The sequence below is a fragment of the Dermochelys coriacea genome, chromosome 17 (genome assembly GCF_009764565.3).
Source record: "Dermochelys coriacea isolate rDerCor1 chromosome 17, rDerCor1.pri.v4, whole genome shotgun sequence".
Taxonomy (NCBI): Eukaryota; Metazoa; Chordata; order Testudines; family Dermochelyidae; genus Dermochelys; species Dermochelys coriacea.
In genome coordinates, this window is record NC_050084.1 from 6521235 (window position 1) to 6540744 (window position 19510).

General features: G+C 37.2%; 1 protein-coding gene across 10 annotated transcripts in view; it reads right to left on the reverse strand.

Moving 5' to 3' along the window:
- BCAS3 (BCAS3 microtubule associated cell migration factor) overlaps positions 1–19510 on the reverse strand; it is a 492153-nt gene that overhangs the window by 355086 nt on the left and 117557 nt on the right. The window lies entirely within an intron of this gene.

Consider the following 19510-nt stretch of genomic DNA (forward strand, 5'->3'; position numbering starts at 1 on the left):
TTTAAAAATCATTGTAAAGGAATGTAGGGTGTGCTCTGAAGGTGTTATCTGTGTATTCTTTGAATCTTATGTGTAGTATTTGAATAAATTACACAGTGAAATGTGCTTTGATATCCTGAATTATAATCAGATCCATACGGTGTAATTAATTTTTTTCCCTACACTGTTTTTCTCCTTGCCTTAATTTTTTATGTACTTGCTGAAAGAGTAAAGAAGTGAAAGATAATACAGCATTTGTGGGAAGAAAGGAGTTTGCTTTAAAATGGAAAGATGGAGGCTATCTGATTTGGCAGTTTGCTTATCTAATGTAGAATTCTGCTGTGTGTCACCGTATGGAGCAAATGCATATTATTAGGTGATACAAACCTTAACTGTATCAGTAACTTTTTTCAGGAGGTGAAAAAATTATATTCATAATGCTGACATTTGCATTTGATATACAACTTAATGCTTGTCTAAACCCCAGTAATGTGCTGGTCTCAGGCACAATACCACAGACATGCTAGACCAAAGTACATTTTTATAAGACTATTAGTATTTTAAAATATCTTCCTTGTTGTTATTCAAACAATAAATCACTGAGGTTTGGAATGTTTGCTTTTTTTTTTTTTGGTGCGCACATGCACATGTGTATGTGGTATTTTCCATCTCTCTTTACTTCACAGCAAGGAGTTACAGTTTTCAATTACCACAGCTCTACTATTTAGTTTCTCACTCTAGCTCCCTGCAACAAAAGTACATTGTGCAATTCCAGAACAGCATTTACAGTGGAAATGATCCCAACAGAGAAACAGATTAACTTGAATCTTAATGATTACTTTCATTTTCAAATGCAGGCAATTTTAAATTCAGTTTTCTCTTTCAATAACCTTCTCAAAGACTGTGTTTAGATGGAAATATAGGTTAACGCTGTTAAGTTAATTCCAAAAATGTACTTTCTTATGATGTATTTTGTATGAAGTATCACAGATGAACAGTGAATAATTCTCCAGGATTTCCTGCTTGTTTTTCAAAATGGCATTAATCCCTGTTTAGCAGATAACATCTGAAACCAATTCAAATTCTTGCATACACATAACGCAGTGAGAATTTGTGTGTAAACCAGATATTACTTTATATGCATCTCATTGCAAACATTTTGATTTTATTATCCACAACGTGAAGGAAGCAGCTAAATTAAATTAATGACTGTGTTTTACTGTGTGGTTTTTCAAATCCACAGAAAAGATTAAAAAATTCAGTTTAGAAGGAACTGATATCCTATACACACAAAAAAAAGGTACTTTATCTTTGTTTTAGCTAACAGATACATTTGCTTTAATTTACAACTTCCTATTTTTTCGTGCATACTCTTTGGGAAACAAACTTCTTTCAGGAAAAAGTTTAAAAAATACATACATAAAAGGAAAAACTGGTACAGATGTAGACTGTGGCTTAAGAGCTATTTATGCAGTATCAGAAGACTAAACCAGACTCTGGCCTGGCCATAAACTAAACCCACGCCCTAAATGAGGTGCCAAGCCACAAAAAGCATTTGCGTCAACTGGGAATACAAGGAAAAGAAGGACTTCTAATTATAGGGCCTGGAAGCGGAAGCCTAGAGTGATTAGGAGTTTAGGCGCTGCTGTATGTTTATCTGGGAGCTTCCTCTCTCTCTCACACAGCCTGGGTTTGATAGATGAGGGTTGGTCTAGAGGGTGGGATTGAAGTTGCTGATGGTATACAGAGTTCTCCAAAATCCAAGGAGATGAAGACTGAATATTAAGTCTTCTGTGGCCTTATAGGAACATAAGTCTTTTCAACTAGGCGTCAGCTGGTTAGTCCAAAAGACAAAATTAAAGAGCAGCAAATCTCAGTTGGGTACTTGCTATAAAATCTAGGAAACCCGAGTAATTTAAGCATCGACACCACATCCTATTTTTAACACCTATCTGATTGAATCGTTGTTTATTATGTTCATATAAATGAGATGAAAACAATTTAAATGTGGGTTAAGGTTTCATGAGTAAATTCACTTGAAATAATGGCATCTTTGAATGTAACAGAAGTCTCCCCCCTTAAACAATGTCATTCTGTAATTATATATTGAAGATCGCAACCCACTCAAGGCCACCTGGAGCTGTTTTTAAAAACACTGAGGACCCAATTTTCAAGAAGTCAGGCACACAACTGAACAAAAAATGTGCATTCTACAACAATTTAGCTATCTGCATGCACAAAAGGGCTACTCTGAAGCATAAGTGGCCATTTGTGCACACAATCATATTAAGATGATGTGGGCAACTGAACATACTTTTTGAATACGATCACAAATACCATACATCATCAAGTTAAAAATTTCACATAAGCCTGATTGTTTTTAATGGCAGAATTATTTTGCATTGGGTAGGTTTTTAAAATTAAAGGACCAGATCCTCAGCTGGTATAAGTTAGCACAGAAGTCAATGGAGCTACATTGATTTACAGCAGCCCAGGATCTGGCCCATATTAATTTTACTCTTGAGTCTACTCATCCCTCAATATTAGATACAGACAGTATAAGTATAGAATTATTAACTACTTCACTAATGTGGGCCCAGTTTTGGCAACTGTACCTTGGCTGCTTCTATCCTAGTGCCCCTCAAAACCTACAATGGGAGCCACGTATCCATGTTTCAATGCAGGGCCAATGGACATGTGATCCAGGGGTTGATGAATGTCTATGTCCTGACCCATCAACAGCCCCTATTCATAGATTCACTCTTCTTTAGATTATTCACACTCCTGGAATATGTAGTATGGGTGGTGTATGGGGCTGATACTAGCCAGAATACAAATCAAACATTAATGCTGCTTTTGAAGTCCATGTGTGTGTCCATACTGGGGGCATTTGCCGTAGTTCTAGAATTTGGTCCTATAACAAATTGGACCTATTAAGAAATCAGATCTGATTTTTTTATGTGAACCTATATTATCAAAGTTTATAATACTGGTAAACAAAACTCTTTAAAACATCAAAAGCTTATATGTAATCATGAGAGATTATTACACCATGATCTGATTAATACAAATCTCATATCAAAGCTGGACAATTTGAAGTAAACAGGCTAATTTACCTTGATTTACATATGGTTCAAGTTTTGATTTATGCACTAGAACACTATTCAAAGTTTTCCTCAAACTACCAACTGTGATCCACAGTTGAGGGCCCAGTACATTTTAAATCTTGATCACGATGGTTTTGTCCCTCCGAAACTGAAGAACACACATTAAGAACAGCTGAGCAAATGAGGGCAAGGGATCAAGGGAACTGACTGTTCTTTTAACCCTGTCCGTGGTTCCCCTCAATAAAGATCACAAAACCCTGGTCACTACCACTGAGGTAGCATTCTGGATTTTTGCTAATTACAGCGAACAATATGCAAAAAAAAAATTTATTGATGAAACATGTATATGATGTTATACTCCGTATACTGGAACAACATCAAGATAAATGTTGGAGAGAATCCTGGCCCAACTGAAGTCAATGTGAGTTCTGCCATTTACTTCAATTAAGCCAGGATTTCAGCTACTGTATATATAGTTGTTCAGTTCTTAGAGTCATGAGTACTTTTATCCTATCCTCCCACTATACATTTCCAGTTTCTCTGCTGTGCCAATGTCTCCTCTCTGATTTTACTAATTTTTAACAAATCTTAGAATTTATCAGCAAGCTCGTGCATTTCAAAACTGAGGCCAATAACTTCTAATATGCACATAAATAGAAATGTATTTACACCTATATACACAAATCTTTAAGGTTCTCAATGTTTTAATTAACAGTTAAAAGTTAAATTAATTAACTTTTTTTTTTTAAACCTTTTGCAAATTTCACAGATTTTAAAAAAATCAAAATTGTTTCCATCTTCTTGTAATAAGTGATTCGAGCACCATCCAGAAGAGAAACCACACATGTATATTTGCATTGCTTGAAATATAACACACACACACACACACACACACACACACACCAGTAGAAGAAAAGGCATGAAAATAAAATGTATTTCAAATAATACAAGTTTAGACCCAAGTGCGCTACCTTTAAAATATTTAAAGAAAAGAAAAACAAATAACCCTAATGCTTCCCTTTTTCTTAAGAGTATGGATACTAATTCCAATTTCTAGTTCATCAACAGGAGAGTACATGAATACTGACATTGTTTTATACAAAACACAAGGTCTGAGAGCACACACTGAACAACATGGGACGGTATTGGGCCAGCCTCATGAAGGCCTTATGTCAAGACAGAGTTTAAAAGCAGTAGTGGAAAAACACCACAACTGGGATTTGAGCACAAACAGTTCTTACAGCGAGTGCCACTGTCTGACAGCAGCAAAACATGTGTGATCACAAGGGAGGGAAGTGGTTACACTTCCAGCAGTATAGTAAAATATTCTTATTAGGTATCTTATTTTGGGTCAGAACATAGGTTTGGTAATAAGGCATATTTTGCAGTGCATTTCCAAGTTTTACTCCACTACCCCCATCCCACAAATCTTCAGTCCATTCTGACTTGGATGAAGGTGTTGCAGAGATAGGCAATACATACACTTAGGCTTAGGTATTGGTAGCACTGGCCAATAAACTATGGTATGGAACTGGATAGCTTCTGATTTTGAAGACAAGTTCCTTAAGTGGGGAGTTCTGGGATATGTTGCAGTCTGGCTTTGATAGTAGGTTCAACACGAAAAGGGAAACACGGAGCCAGATGGTTAAGAAGGTAAAGGAATGATGGAGTTAGTCTATTTGTAGTAATGCTTAGTATATTTCTGAAATTTGGGGGAGTGGTGAGGGGGGGGAAATCAAACATATCGAAGATCATATTCCTGGAGCCTCTTTTCAGATGTCTTACTTCCACCAAAATGACATGAAGTTGTACAGAATACAAGACTTCAGATGTTTCTTCTCTTCAATTCAAGAACCTCTTGAGACACTTTCAGCATTAAAACCAGCGGGAATGCAGACTGAATGGACTAATATTGACTTACTATTTTTAAGTAACACATCTATGTCATAGCTACTTGTGATGTGTTAATTCTTTAAAGAGCCATTAAATGAGCCTAGCAATTCCTCTTTTTAGTTACAGTGTCTCCTACAATCCCCACCAGACAAATGCTAGGTGCAGTGTAATTCTTTTTATTACATGAAAAATCACTTACCTCCGGGGAGTCAAAGGGGCGGGTGAGGGTTGGGAAATAAATGTATTCAAAGATGGGGGTCGTGTTGCAATTTCACAGTTACCTACTCCACGTACTATATTTTCATTGGTGTCAAGCTGGTTAATCACCATGAAGAGGCAATTAATTTGCCATCATTCAAACCACAGCTCCTGGGCCACAGCAGAGTAAACATTTTTTTGTTTTTTTAAGTCTTGTTGTTTACTACAACTTTGTTAAAAAGTATTTAAAAAAGTTAAAAAAATAGTTAAAAAAGTTCCCCAGTTAACAGTTTCTCCTAATAAGTTAATCAAAAAGCACTGCTAGCAGTCCATATATCTCCTGAATTATTTCCCACCTCTAGCACCAATATGTACAGTATATGCCAAAAGAAAAGGCACCTGCACAACTTTTTGCAAGTACTGTATACCGTATATCATAACATCAGACTAAATTTAATACGGTTGTCTTCAGAAACAACAACTAAAGCTGAAATACAAAGCCAGAGTAAACAGTGGAAAAGCAAAGACTGTTCTAGTTTTAAATAATTAGGGATCAATCTGTGCTAGATAACAGGGCAACTAGGAGTTGAGATTCCAAGGTGAAGATTAATCATGCAAATTTGTGAAGGACGTTCCCCTTCATTATAAAAATCCGAACAACAAAAGTAGCTGGCTGCATTCATATTAGAGCTGTCATAAGTTAGCACTTATTTAGCAGGTTTCAGAGTAGCAGCCGTGTTAGTCTGTATTCGCAAAAAGAAAAGGAGTACTTGTGGCACCTTAGAGACTAACAAATTTATTAGAGCATAAGCTTTCATGAGCTACAGCTCACTTCATCGGATGCATTTCCGATGAAGTGAGCTGTAGCTCACGAAAGCTTATGCTCTAATAAATTTGTTAGTCTCTAAGGTGCCACAAGTACTCCTTTTCTTTTCACTTATTTAGCACTTTTCATTTTAAAAGAGATGTCCAAACATTAGGTAATCAATTTGTTTAATAAAACTCAGATTTTTACACACTTGGTGGACAAAGGAAAAGAAAAAAAAGCCCCTCAGTTAATCTGTGAGGCATTATCAATGCTTCCCAACAATCAGACAAGGTATTTTTCTGCCCACTTGCTCTGATCAACGGGGGAAACTTCTGTCGAGAAATTCCAATTTAAACTTCTTTAACTATTAACCCAAGACCACCGTCACATTTCAATATACAGCATTTAAGTAACCAGAGGAATTTCAGGTCCGTTAGAGGTGCAGTCAGGCATTCAAAGGGGTACACAGTTTAATCTGTTTTACTACAGGCCCAACATTAATTTTCCTGTTATTAATGGATGAAAAAGCTCTTTCCTAGCCAAGGAGGGGTAATTATTTAAAATTTAGATGTGTTGCACTTCACAGCTCTCAGCTGCTCAGCTGGCAGAAGTAACACCCTTGGAAAGCAGATCAATTATTTACTAAAGAGAGAAAACAGATATTTATAAAACATCAGCTTTTTAAAAAAAGTGAGTTGAAGGTTATGATTTTCATTTCCCATCTGAAAAAGTTTTTCTTAATGCCCATGATTGCATAATTAATAACACCTTTTTAAAGTGTAAGAATAAAATAACTTTGGAGTGTCATCTATTTGTTGGAGCAGTGGACTAGGAATCAGGACTCCTGCGTTCTATTCTTCTCTGCCACTGACTCAGTGTGTGACCTTGAGCAAGTCTCAACTTCTCTTTTTCTCAGTTTATCTGTCAAATTGGCATTTCTCTCTCCTGCAAGTTCAAAGTTCCTTCAGCCCTCTCTCTCTTCCAATCAGCCCCTCTTTCAAACCCACTACAGACTTCCGCTCTCTTACCAAATCAAATTTAATCTCACTCCTCAGTATAACTTTGATTTAATTTCCATCTCCTCCTGTTGCTCCCTGTGATGCTGTAGCCCCTACATGTGGAACACGCTCCCACTTCCTGCTCACCAAGAACCCCTCTTTCTCCTCCTTCAAATCGATTTCTTCCATGACTAATAATCTTTCTACATCTCTTACCTCGACTGTTGTCTTGTGTCCTGTCTTATACCGTATGACAACGAGGGTTAGGAATGTGTCCCATTCTAACCTTGTAAAGTTGCTGTGAAAATTTATACTTTTATATACAATAATTATGAATACAGATGAATGCAAAAATATATATAATTCATAATTCAGTGCTAGTGGCAAGTTGAAACAGTGTTTACCTACTGCAACAATAATATTTAACTTCATGATCACATTTCCAACTCTTGGTTAAGCCCTTGTGTTGAAAATTCATTGTTAAATGTTGCTTCTGTTGCAGCCACCAAAATGGGTAAGTAGCCATTACAGAATCCTATAGCCAGCATGTATTCCCTACAGTAGATGTACAAAGGCTGGAAGGAAAGACTTCTAGGGAGAAGCATCTCTCAACCTGCCCTCAAGGAAGAGATCATGAAGTGTTTGCAACAATATCATTTTCAGAGACTGTAGGCCCCAATTACTACTTTAATAAATCTGCGTTTAAGTGTCCCCTATAAAAAATTCCAGATATAGGACAATTTCCTCATCTTCCCTGGCTACCCATAGCCACCTGTTGGATTTTTTGTAGTGCAAATGTTAGCAAAGGGGACACCTTTCACTTTTAACCTGTTCTTATCTCGAATGCTGCTTATGGATATGACTGTTTGAAAGTTGCTCATGACTAGCAATCAGCGCACACACAGACGTTGCCTTGCATGTTTTCAGCTGCATGAAACAAATGAAAGCCTCACTGTTCTCCAGTAGAAAGAAAAGGAGTACTTGTGGCACCTTAGAGACTAACAAATTTATTAGAGCATAAGCTTTCGTGAGCTACAGCTCACTTCATCGGATGCATCGGATTCATCGGATGTTCTCCAGTAGATTCCAGTCCATGGTATTCCCAAGCTTGCCTGCTCAGGAACTGAAGGCAACAGCAAAAATCTTAAACTAGGATGCCCTGTGTGCTGTTGCAATAATATTGCAATATAGCAATGTACCATGCTTCTATGGCTTTTTTTTAAAACAAACAAACAAACAAACAAAAACTGATTCAGGTCCAGACTGTCGCCCACATGCTGCGTGCATGTTCAAAAGAGAGAATGAGGGGGAAGGAATAAGGAGCTCCCCATCCTTCTCTCCTGGGCAGCAGCCAGGTAGAACTGCAATCTCTGTCCTCTCTGGAGTGCAGGGAATGCTCCATCTTTGCACCACAGGAGAACAAACATCACAAAAGGGGATGAGGCTAATTCTGTTCCTGGTGTGCAAACTACCACGGCTAGTGAAGAGGACACAGGACTAGGAGCAGGTTCTATTCCCAGCTTTGCCACTGTCTCTGTGTGACCTTGGGAAACTCACCGAGGCCTATGCTTCAAAACTATCCATTAATTTTGAATGCCCACGTTGGGATTCCTAGTGCAGGACATGATTTTCACAGAAATGTAGGGATGGAAGGGAAGGGAGCTCAAGAGTCCAGTCCCTCGAGCTGAGCCAGGACAAAGTATACCTAAGATCATCCCTGACAGGTGTTTGTCTAACTTGTTCTTATAAACCTCCAAAGGCAGTAATTGCAAAATATTGCAGAGATGATGAGCTACAGTTGTTCCCACTAAAGACAACTAGAGCTGTAGATGTCTCAGCATCTCCTAAAATCAAGTTAGGCACCTAAAAACAGAGGTACCCAAAATTAGTGGACACTTTTTAAAAAGTAGGCTAACTTGTACAGGCCTCAGTAAAGTGGGGACAATGATACATACCTTCCTTTGAAATGAACTTTGAGATCTGTGCATGAAAAGAGTGTTATAATAATTAAGAAAACGTTTAGCTCACAAAGCGTTTCCTCTGTGTATAAATTAGAAGGGGCAAATTTGTGTATAAACAAATTAGGAAAAGTATTAGAGTGCTTTGGGTGGCTAAAATGCCTGATTAATATAATTTGCCCACATAGCAAAGGAGCAAGGCCTTGTCCACCAGGGTGAGCCAGCAATGCTTCTGCAGTGGTGGAAGATTAGCCACACTTATTGGCAAAAAAGAATACACTAGTCAAAAGACATACACCTGCGTTGGTAGCCACAGTGGATAGCTGGCATCCCCTACTGTAGAGACATCAGGAATGTTGCCAGCTTGCTTCAGTGGGGAAAAAACCTCTCAGGTTTCTGAGACGGTTGTTGAGAGACAAGTTGAGAGACAGACCCACACTGCCGACTGCCTGGAAAAGTGCTACTCCTGAGTTCAATTGGGGGTGGGAGAAGGGGAATTTACTTTAGACACTGAAGTTATTCACTCTAAGTCCCATTTACAATCCCACTCCGTGAGTCTAATTGCCAGAAAAAGCAGCTGTATCACAATTTTTATAAATTGCACCCTTTTCCTGCCTGCCCCACCCTCAACTCCACCCCAATCCTGACTAAGAGAATTTACACCTTACAAATTAATTCTACCAGCAGCCTTCAAATGACTTTTCCACCTCTTTTACATGGTCAGATTCAACCTTCCCTTCTGTCAGCGTACACCAGGGCCCATAATAGCCAGAAAGTGCAAGGAGAAGCCATTAAACCTAAAAAATAGGCAGTGCTGCTTGGGACAGGGTGAATCAATGGTCTATGGTGTTTCTGTGCACTTCTGCAACCGCCTCCACCAACGGGGCTCCGAAAGAATCTCCACCACAAACTAAAATTGGGCTTCTCCTATGGGAACCTCAAGGGAGAGCAAGTGGTGTAAAATGCACCATATTTTGCCAGCCCAAGGGAATCTAGCAGCCTATTGCATCTACTGTAAGGGTAGAGGGGGGAGGAAAAAAAAAAACCTTGCACACCCAGATAAATGAACATACAAAATTCATTATTTGAATTTCATGGAATGAAGTCAGAGTACGGACAACAAAATGAATGTAAATTACTTTAAAATCCTATTCACGAGCTAGATGCCATTATGCATCTAAAACGTAGCCTACAGACTATATCAGGATATTGTGCATATATCCTGGGAAGACTTGCTAAAAAGCATGATGAATGCTTGTGATGATCAATAATTATGGCCTAAAGTAAATTTTGGTTTCAGAAAATGAAATATCTAAATTGACTTTAAAATATTTTCCCTAGGATATAAAAAGACAAAGCTATTGGCCCTGATCATACATTTTTTTACCTAAAAACTTTAACATTAGGAAAAAAGCCTTGTAAGAGTCTCAGTGAACAAATCTCCACATTTAATATTTATTTTGTCTAGGCAGCCAACTAAAACTGAGGCCTGCAAAATTATATTACCATAAAATATTTTATTTCTAGTTAAAGAAGGCTTGGCTTTATCAAAATCTTCATTTACAAATGATATGTGAAGGGTCAGAGATTAACATTTCTCAACTGTCATTAACCCAAGGAGTCCAGTTTAGCCTTCCTAAAGAAAGTTGCAACCCAAAACGCTAAAAGACAGCTTTTGGTTTGGGCATTCTACCATAGCACTTTAAGCAAACTCTAAAACAGAGCTAGTCCAAAGGGAAACATTCATTTTTGTGCTTCAAAATTCTTAAAAATCCTAATTTAAGATTCTAAAATGTACCAATAAAGATTAACAGAAGCGATAATCTGTTTTCATCAGCTGCTGTGTGCAACAGAGAATACAAACATTTTCCTACTGAGAAATGTGTTTCCCTTTTCCAAATGACAATTTTCTAATAAACTCCATTCCATGTCAGGAGTGCTTTCTACAAAAAACAGATATTGCTATGTACACTGTAGTTTCACATTCAAAAAATAAATACACAGAAGGAGAGGACAAGTTTATTGGTTATATCCAGGCCTATTAATACCATTTACCTTAACAAGAAGATGACCAGCTGTTCAAGGTACAAAGGATGATACAACTGCTTCCTGTCACATTTAACAGCCCAGTGTCATTTACAGTATAAATACTGGGCAACAAATGAAAGAACATCCTTCAACTTATATTACTATTATCTATAGAAACACTTAATTGACACGATTTTCAACCTCCAAACATGATTCTTGTTTTCATCCACCCAAAAAATACTACTAAGAGATTAATTAAAATATATTAAAAAATGGGTTCCCCATTTGAATTAAAAATTAAATATGACCCTTTCAGCAGCACTGTTTATAAAATGTAATAGGATTATTCCTAAAAATGCTTCCATCCATCTACAATGGAGAGAAAAATTAGCTAATTTCTCACAAACATTGGCTGACATAATTTAAAAATCTATTTTATTTATAATTTAGATCTGCCTGGATTGGGATTTCAAAACATTTCTCTTATGTTTGTCTCAGGAACTGAATTGCACACAGCTTTATAAAACTTGCCAAGCCATGGATTACAATGTATTTAGCAACTAATATACAGCTTTAGCACAAGCAAAAATGTGCTTTTAAATGTGGTAAATTGAAGATGTACTAAAATAATAAGATGGTCTAATACTTTAATATTACTCTTAAAAGCACAATTTCTGAATTCTAAATAAACATGCATAATTTACATCCAAGTTGGTTTTAATTATCATAGTTCATAAAAGGCCTTTGTGCTTAAAAGCTGTCAGAATGAACTGAGGAATTTTGTAGCATTTAACATGTTAAAATCCATAAGGAATCTTCCCTTTGTGGCCCCCTCAAAATTCCTTTAAGCATGCCCAGTTCATTAATGGAACTGAAAAGTACAGATTCCATGATGCTTATCAGTTGCGTGATTTACAAGCATTATACTTTGAAAAGTCTCACCAATCGTGACTCTGTTTAAAGCCTGAAGGGACTACCTCACACCACCCATATCGAGTCTTGTCCAGATCACAGTACTAAGCCATCATGCTCCTTGCCAACATCATAAATACTGCCATTAAAATATTTGTTTTAATTCTGACCTCAGAGTCACAGCTAATAAACAAGAAAGGCAATGAGAAATTGAAAAACAAACTAAATGCAGCTGTTGGACTGGACGTTTCACAACTGTGTTTAACTGCATCCTTTAATTTCGCTTCTATGAATAGAAACCATACAGCACAGATTGCATGCCAGCTAGTCAACCAAGCTGTATTTTCTCTCTAGTTCATTTTGCAGTGTTATTCCGTCATGTGAATTTTACTGTATTTTTAACTTTTCCCTGGAGATTATTCTCAGTTCTGGACTGCAATGCAATGTTGAACTATTTGCTGGTTGTTTCTCATTTTACTATGTACTAGCAATGGATGGTATTTGCATAATTTTTCTATGATCTTTCAGTCTTAATCTCATTAAAAGGTGCACAAATTTTTTTTGCAAACATTCATGTGTAAACACATCTTGATATATATACTCTCCTGTTTTACAAAGAATGCTTCATAATTAAGTATATGTAAGGAGTGAAGTAGCCTGCTTATATTATTTTACAGACTTCCCCAAACTTAATGCAATACATTTTAACAAGTATTATTGTTCTTAATGGGTCTATTATATAAGCTATGAAAATAGCTTGCCAGAATGCGCACGGTTACTAAAGGGTAAGTGGTTACAGCATTAGGACCCTAAACTATCTTGAAAGAAATCCATTCAGAAATGCTGCACAGAGAGGTGATCGGGGGTGAGGGGGAACTTAGCCAAACATCGAAGGTTTGAAGCAGTTTAAAAATCAGATGGTGATAAAGTCAGGAAAAAGCCATAAAACTTGCATTTGGAACCTATTTTAAGAAATTTGCAAATGACAATATTATTATTTTGAGTAAGACAAAACAATGCAAGTTTTACAGATTTAGAAAATCTATAACAATCATATTTCCCATTTACAGGACAGAGCATTTCCCAGATTTGGTGGATGAAAGGATGAGGCGTGCCAACCTATAAGCTATATACCAACTTCTCAACGCTGATTACTGACACAGAGATCATTGTCCTCCAAATTTCATCATTGGTTTTTACTGTATGCTTGTTAAACTTGAAAACCCCTTCTCTTTTACACATACTGAGGTCTTAGGTCTGGGCCAGTAGTCTAATCACATGAAAACAGTTGTGACAGAGTGAATGTTTTAGATCTGAAGTCATATTGTGGGGTGACAGGGGCATCAGAAGGAGAGTAAAAAGTTTTCAGACAGTCGGATATAGGAATTGCCATAACAGATCCGACTAGTGGTCCACCTATCCCAGTATCCTGTCTCTGACAGTGGCAAATAAGCTTCTTAATGTGTCTGTCTGGAAAGATGGAACAAACAGAATTAGCTTTACTAAGCTATTGCTGACATTAAATTGGGTGACTTTGTTCCTATGTAAATTATAACAATGTATCTAATAATGCAACTTTATGAATAGGAAGGATATTTGCCTGGCTCCTACAGTCTCTAGTCTAGACAATCTCTAGTTTAGTCTAGTCCAGATTATCATGGAACAATCGATTCTATTTGGTAACATATAATCCTTCCCCCCCCCTCAGTTTTAAACCTTACACACAATTACAATCCCTGGCAGACTATCGTCAGCACATTAAAATCTTGGAGGCTTTTTCGTAAACATCTTAAATTAAATAACCCCCTATGGTGTATTCCTTCTGTTTGTGACCTCCCAAAATTTAGTCCAGGGCGCCCTGATACAGAGTTTACTTAATAAGCTCTTGTCAATTTACATTATGTAGCAAACATTTTTTTCCATGGTACTGTAATAACCATGACATTTTGTAAACTGTTTGTACCTGTTTAAATATTTCATTATAAAAGATAGTTTAAAGCTTAATCCCTTCTAACAAAAACTTATTGCACAATGTCATCACATTGCATGAAATTCACAGAAGAAAAATCCTGCCGTAAAAGAAGACTTGTGAGAATTTTTATCCTAACTACATTTGAAAGTTCTTGCATGCTGCCTAAACTGCAATCCTGCGTGTACACAACACAACAGAGAAGTAAATTACTGGCTGTGCGCAACCAAAATTTCCACTTAAGTATTCATGTCTTCAAAGTCTAAGCAAAGAAAGGCCACAATCATTGGTACAATCACTGATGGAGACTTGTGCATGATATGGAAATCTAGCTAATGCTGATTCTGATCCTAACCTGATGGCCAAGGGCCATTGTTTATGCACAGAATGGGAGACCACAGACTGATCACCAATTTGTCACAGTCTTCAAAAAAGAAGTCACAGGTAGATGGTAAAGGCATCCTAGATTACACTGATATGACCATGTAGACATAAGTGATATTGACTGTACAGTGTCTAAAACCTCCTAAGGGAGAGGCTCTCTTAAGGAGCACAAGTACGCAAACTAAAACTATTTACCCATCCTTATTTTCCCCCTCTACTGTTACTCTCACCTTCTTGTCAACTGTCGGAAATGGGCCATCCTGATAATCACTACAAAAGATTTTTTTTTCCTGCTGATAATAGCTCACCTTAATTGATCACTCTCATTATAGTGTGTATGGCAACACTATTTTCTCATGTTCTCTGTGTGTATATATATCTTCCTACTGTATTTTCCACTGCATGCATCCAATGAAGTGAGTTTTAGCCCATGAAAGATTATGCTCAAATAAATGTGCTAGTCTCTAACATGCCACAAGTACTCCTCGTTCTTTTTGCTGATACAGACTAACACAGCTACCATTCTGAAAGAAAGGAGACTGTTACCTGACATCACCACACAATTTAGTCACAGGTTGAAATGTTCTAATAATTAAGTTGCAGTTGGAGGTCTTCAATTCAGACAGAGACTTGAACTGGGGGAAAAAATATATACTCTTCCAAGCTCTTCCCATAAGAGATGCACTTGTGCAGATTCTCAAAATACGATCACATGAGCTCTCTGGTCTCAGCACACATCCCCGTTACTGGTGTCTAAATACTTCCATAGGGCTCACTGGTCTTGGCTTCCCCTTGGTGAGCTTTGTCAGTCATGCTGAACTTCTTGAGCTTAGCTTAGCTGTTGTTCAAGGAGGCTTAGATGCCCTGCTGGCCTCTGAAGCTCCTTGAGCTTGTCTCCTTAATTGGGTGGGGGCAGAAAGGGCAGGGGAAGTGGCAGTATACTCCCAAGAGCACTGAATCAAGGTACCAAAATGAGCTGTCACTCACAGTGGATTGTGTAGATCTTCCGAGTAAATTAGCACGCAATGACATTAGTGGGGCATATCACACTTTATCATTCTGCAAGCCCAAGCAGACATTACTGCTTCATTAGCCTTGTGAATGGAGTATCTCAGCAACCAGAACAGCTAGAAATTTTATTTACTGCAAAAAATCCCCTCCAACCCACACAAAACAAGGCTTTGATTCTGTGGAGAAGAAGACGGTAGCATGAAAGAGGTGCCCATACGCCATACTGCTAGGTACCAGCCTAATCTATGCCCTGAACTCAGATCTGTGTTTTTTATACTTGCACACAGCACCTAGGTCATGGCACTTAGCAATGCAGAATTACTACTTATAACATTTATTGAATTTATTCAAAACCAGATGTCTAAAAGCAGAATTATGAGCTCTTCAAAGCAGGGAGCTTATCTTTATTTCGGTCTCAAAAGCACTGACCAACATGTTTGGCACTATATAAATAAAATTGGTGATTTTGATAGTAAAATTAATAACATTTATGAAAGTTGTATCAATTTTCGATATAAAATGGATATGCAAAATACTCCTACAAATTTATGAAAGTTGTATCAATTTTCGATATAAAATGGATATGCAAAATACTCATACAAATTCTACCTACAAAGAGTTAATAATTTTCAGTTAGCAAACAAGCCCACAGCATAATGGCTAGGGACCTGCATATGAAACCTGGGGTTTAACTAAACTCCCATCCAAAAACAGTACAAGAGTACTGTATAAGAAATCTGTCTGTTGGCTATCACAAATGGCAAAGAAAACCTGTAAAATGGGCTTAAATCTTCTTCATTTGCATTACAACACAATGTTCTTTCAGGGGAAAATAACTATAATGATAAGTTCAATTTAATTCAGTATTTGGTGTATATCTGTCTTGATGCCCTTTATTGATTATTCCCAAAGATGAAATCACCATTAGACAGGTAGGAGATATCCATTCTTTTTACTTTGACTGAACTGCTTCCATACTTCAAAATTAATCTATTTATCTTAAAAAATGTAAAGCAGAAAGGCAAGGACAGTCTATGGATGACCCTGGATTTTGACAAATTCCAGCAAATCTAGGGGTTCTGTTAGTCAACCCCCAGGGTCACGGAGTTTCCAGTTGTAAGGCAAACACACACACCCACACACACACCCACACACAGAACTATATCACAAAAAGGAGTACTTGTGGCACTTTAGAGACTAACAAATTTATTTGAGAATAAGCTTTCGTGAGCTACAGCTCACTTCATCAGACGCATTCTATGTTGTAGCTCACGAAAGCTTATGCTCAAATAAATTTGTTAGTCTCTAAGGTGCCACAAGTACTCCTTTTCTTTTTGCGAATACAGACTAACACAGCTGCTACTCTGAAACAGAACTATATGCAATTTAATTTTTTGTTAAATATAAGCATAGCATTTTCTGAATTAGGTAAAAAATTGTGAAGATGCCGTACATTGTCAGACTTTGCAATTTGTGTTCCCACCATTTTTATCAGTCCCTGTTATTAAGGCAGTTTTTAATCAGGACTAGCTGCCTGTTTTAGAATAAGACATTCACAATACCAACTGCTCCAGCAGCAGCCTGTTACTGCCAGGATGCTCCAGGGAGATGTGTACTGGGATATTTCAGATTCTGCTAAAAATCTAAGCCGCCCACTCAGCATACTGAGAAGTGCTGATTCAATTGCTTATTATTTTATTATCCAAGCAATTACTTTTTTCAAACTTGGTCATGGATCTAGTCCAAAATAAACACTAATTATATGCCAAGTTTTCCATTTCAAAGGTCAGCTGTTTTTGAGTTACCTGCATGAAGAAAGCATGGCAGGGAAATGAGAAAAGACGCATTTTTTCAGCATGTCTTAACGCCAAAAAAAAAAAAAAAAAAAAAAAGAGGCAGAATAGATTTGCCTCAGTCTTAAAAAAATATCACATTGGCAAAAGCCAGTCAGCAACTGACAAGCTTATGTGGCCTTATCCAAAACCCAATGCACTCTAGGGAGTCCGGCCATTGTTTTCAATAGACTTTGGATCAGGCCCATAACGAGATTTAACACGGCTAGGGAGCTAACGGTGCAGTACATTTTTTTCTTTTTAAATAAAAAACAAAGTTATTAGGCCAAATATCACGCTGACATCAGTACTTCCCTCTTCTCCTCCTCTTTGTAGGGCCTTTTTATAATCTTTGTTCTATAGTGAAGCGAAACTTAACGCTATCCCCATCTAACAGCTATTTTTACAGTGTGACAGTTCTAAGTGTTGTAATGTTGTTCTATCACTTTTGATTAAATCATCACAAACTAGTCCTATGTTCAGTACAAAGGAGTGCATTAGAAATATTTCAAGTGAGTATCTTTGTCATATCACAAATACATTCTATTCACAATCTGGTTCGTTTAATGATTGCTTAAGGAGGCTATGCTGCTTAACTCGATCAGCTTTTGTTGCACAGAAACTGTGTTAATGTAACTTATCAATCTTCCTGTATGTTTTGACTTTTGGTGCATTATTACATTTATTTATCAGGTACTCCGAAGAGCTGTACAATAATTCTGTACCTGTGATTCACAATGCTTAAAATTACTTTTGAAAACTGAATACCTGCAAAGTATATTTTCATGAGTGTGTTGCTACAAAGAAACAATGAATATAAATTGCTATTTGATTAGCCACAAGTCTAAATGTAAAAAGGTTCAGTGTCCATCAACTCCACTGATTAGTGAAAGTTAGCTATTAGATATTGATATGATGTCTCAGAATATAATATCGGGGTAATTAATGGACTATATAGTTATATAATAGCCAGTAGAAGAACCTGGTAGCAAAAGCCACTTCTTGTTTTCATTATGTTTTGCAAAAATACCAGTCTGAATGGCAACATGCCACTTATGTAATGGGTTAAAATGATGTCATTTACAATGCTGACATCAAATATAACCCAATCTGGATATTAAATAGAAAATCCAGCTTACTTAAGTGGTAATTTCACTGTGTATGGAGCTGAAGTAATAATTTTCAATCTTTTCTGAACTTCATTGGAAAAACGCAGGCCGAGCAGCATGATTTAATACCTTGCCGTGGGTCATCCATTTCCACAAGAGTTTCATGACACACAGCAAACAGTCAACAATGTGCCCACCGCAACCTTAATGTGAGTGGGTCTTTGTCCAGCTTGTGCACTCTTTGGCAGCCTGGAAACAGAAACCAGATGCAGATATAGTTCACCCTGGGTTTAAAAAAAAAAAAAAGAGGAGGGAATCTGTTGCTATCTTGGAACCCATCATGGGTGGGAGGAAGATAGCCAAGGATTTTGCTGGCACCTCCTTGTGGCAGATGCCCAGTGCAGGCACTCTGTCTGGAAGGGATACAATTATCAGATAATATGGATTGGAAAAGAATTTTAAGGAAAACATCCCTTATGGGAGCTGAATAAGGGGGGCTCCTAAATCTCATCAGCAAGGAGCCAACACCAGCTCCTTTTCATAGTCCCCTTTAAGGAAGCTGAAGAAGGGGGTTTGGGGCTTCTACATCCAGATCAGCGGGAGCCAACCTCTTCTTCACACCTCTATGAGATCTGTTGCTGGGTACTCCCAGATATTATAAATGAATAAAGTTGCAGCCTAATTAAACCACACCACGACCTCATGTCTTCCTTCCAGTGTGGACAGAAAATACTTGTGTTTAGAAAATGATGTTTTCCCCACAAAGTGTCTTGTTCAACTATGAGATCATGGAAACAGGATGTTGTATCACAGACAAAAGATTATAATTTCAGTGCATGATCAAACAAAGAGGAAAAAAAGCTGAGATATTCTAATATATATGCTAATTCATATCTCCAACTATAAAAGTAATACAAAATCTGTTGTTGCATAAATATTTTCCTTTTCTCTAATTTACACCATTTCCCTTTTTAAAAAGTATTTAATGAATGGTTACTGCATTCCAAAGAACTATTTATTTCAATTTGTCAGCACCACCTATACTTTAAGTATTATTTTTTTTACCAAACACACAAGACTGAGAACAGTACCAAAATATCACCATTCTAGAATTTACAGAGTACATTCTCACCTTAATGCACAGAGAGTTGCATGTAAAATCTCCAAACTATGAGATAAGAATACAGCTTTTTATGTCAAAAGCACTAATAGTAAGGATGCTTTGAACCGCACACTACTATTAAGGAGTTTTGACATAACAGATGGGATGTCAAAATCAGTCTGACTGGTCACCACAAGTGAAGATATACATGACATACATTCA